A 2,826-nucleotide genomic window follows, 5' to 3' on the forward strand; every position below is an offset into this window, starting at 1 on the left:
CTGCTTAACAGTGTAAGTAATTACATTTTATTCATTAATGTTTGGGAGTTGAGAGAAATTTCTACCACTTCTGGAGGTAGGTCTAAACCACCTAATGTGGTACAAGTACTGTCAAAGAGCCTAGTGTTTTTACTAGCTCCCTGCAATAAAAATAATCGTATTTTCACGCCAACAACACAAAAATGCTAGCTAAATGCACAAGACAGTAGAAGGTCTGATTTGGGTCACAACTCGATTATGAGTCCCTGCGAGCTGTCCCAAGTGAACTGCGGACATTGTTTTAAGTCTTGAAAAACAGCAGCAACAGGTATTTACAGGGAGGGGGCAGGGAAGGCCTTTCATGCAGCAATATCAGCCACTGACCATCCGACTTTCTCAATAAACAAATTAGAGCTAGCTAATTGCAGAGTGGCATGTAATATTACAACCCTTTTCTTAGATGTTATGGTGCCAGCCTACCTCACTTCACAGCCTGGCTTGATGATTCAGTCGTTACGTGACTGTCTGATTACTTTAAGATTCCCTGACAGATTTTCCTCCCTGGCTTCGCTCATCATATCATCCCGGGGCCTTCTGAGCCAGCATGGCATAAACAAGTGTTACCTTTTTGCAGAACATTTTGCTTATATTCTTGTCACTGCAGCGCTCTCAACCAATCTGCCATGGATGGGGACCAGATACATCTACTGGGAAAAATGTATTATTACATGCGTACCAACTGCCCTGCTCTTTCTCTATTAAATAAACATGTTACTGTCCCTTTCATGTTATATTAAGCTGGATGCAGGTGAAGAAGTCAGAAATGCATAAAAGGCTGAAGGTCTTGGTATATGGCCCCAAAATAGGAAGCATGGATTGGCAGTTAGTACACTCTCTGAATTAAAGCGAATAGGTACTTTCAAAAGGAAATATGCCTCAGATTAGGCTGAGATAACGAGTTAGCAGGATTCTGGGGTGGGGGGAAAGGTAAGTAACAGAAAAAGAACTGCAGAGCCTTAAAGTCAGAACAGAGGGAGCTACAACAGTAATGCATCAGCAGTGTGAAACAAAAATCATCACATTTCATTTGTAGGGATTTTTTCAGAAATCATGTTTTAAAGATCATTAAAAGGTAAGATGAGAAGCGATTTGGGTAAGCTTGAGCAGAATGAAACAAGCAGGAGTCAGGAATGCCATGAATGGATATTTACTGACTTATTTGCTGAACCATTGCACACAACAATTAAGAAGCTTGTCACTAACGTAAATGCTCCCTTTTCCCCACAGGTTTATTAGTTAATCAGAAACATTTTTGAATTTTAGTATATGGTATGAACTCCCAGAAAATACTTAGCTTAAATATGCCACCCATGAAACCGACTTCCTTATAGGCTCCTCGGTAACTTAGATGTATTTTGTAACTGTCACTCAGAAGCCTTTTAAAGCTATGTATTTTTAAAAGGTGCAGAGGAAAACTAAATATTTTAACAACATTAAAGGCCTAACGAATGGGCAAGTCAAAAAAAAAATTCCAGCATGAGCCACAAGCCTGTCCTTAACTAACATCACCGTGAGGTTTTTTTTTTTTTTTGGTTCAAGTCACAGTGAGTTAAGGATGGAAAGTCTGCCTAACTTTGAAATTCTTGGCTTTAGACTGCTTTAGCCCAACCTCACCTTACACAGAGGTGTTTTGTGCTCCTTGCCGCAGTGCAACACTTCTCCGTGTCGTAATGGAAGATCGCCTTCAGACACGTCCTTTATGATGGGAACCACCCTCTGAACAGGGGTCTGGGGTGCATAACAATCCAACCTCCTTCTAATATCGGCAGCTTACCTTACATTTTCTTGGCTTTGAGACCCATAAACCTGTGAATTTGAGGGAAGTCCTCAAGTGCTCACAAGGATGTTTGTAGCTGAGCATGAGTGTAATGGGCCAATGTGATTTCTGTAATCACAATGCGGTGAGGGGAAGACCAGCGTCATAAAAGATGTCATTTTTAGCTTCACATGAGTAAATGGCAAAACTTTCATGTTTAGGAAGGTGAATCATACACATAAATAGGTGACTAATACACAAACGTACCCTAAAACACTGTTATTTTCTCCTCTCCAGACCCCGGCAGAATTTGAAGGACAGCTGACCCCACAGTGAAGAAGATGGTGAAGCTGAAGCACACGCTGGGCTGCTCCCATGGCAGCTGGAGCCAGGCAGTGGGAAACGCTATTGATAAGCCAAAAAAAAGAAATACAGGCTGGAAGCTGAACCTGAACAGCGCGGTCAGACGTGCCCACACCACCCATACTACCCTTGCAGAGACCAGCTGCCAGGAGCGCCCGGGAGGCGAGAAGATGCCACCTCTTCTGTACCAGCCTCGAAAGGTCATGGCCAAAAAATATAAAATGTGCACTCTTGCTTGTATTGTTGTGTCAGCATCCCTCGGGGACAGTGTGCCCGGGGGACAGGGTGGTGTGACAGTGTGTCTCAGGGGTGAATGGTGTGACATGTCCACAGGGCCCACATGGTGTGACAATGTGCCTCTAGGGCATGGGACAGTGTGACATGTCCCCACACGGTATGACAGTGTGTCCCGGGGCATGGGATGGTGACATGTCTCCACAGTGTGACAGTGTGCCTCAGGGGCATGGAACAGTGTGACTTGTCCCCACATGGTGTGACAGTGTGCCCCAGGGGTGCGGGATGGTGTGACATGTCCCCACATGGTGTGACAGTATGTCCTAGGGATGCAGGACGGTGTGACATGTCCCCACATGGCATGAAGGTGTGTCCCAGGGGCACAGGATGGTGTGACATGTCCCCACATGGTGTGAAGGTGTGTCCCAGGGGTG

Source organism: Apteryx rowi, unplaced genomic scaffold (assembly GCF_003343035.1).
Source record: "Apteryx rowi isolate R43461 unplaced genomic scaffold, aptRow1 scaffold_59, whole genome shotgun sequence".
Taxonomy (NCBI): Eukaryota; Metazoa; Chordata; class Aves; order Apterygiformes; family Apterygidae; genus Apteryx; species Apteryx rowi.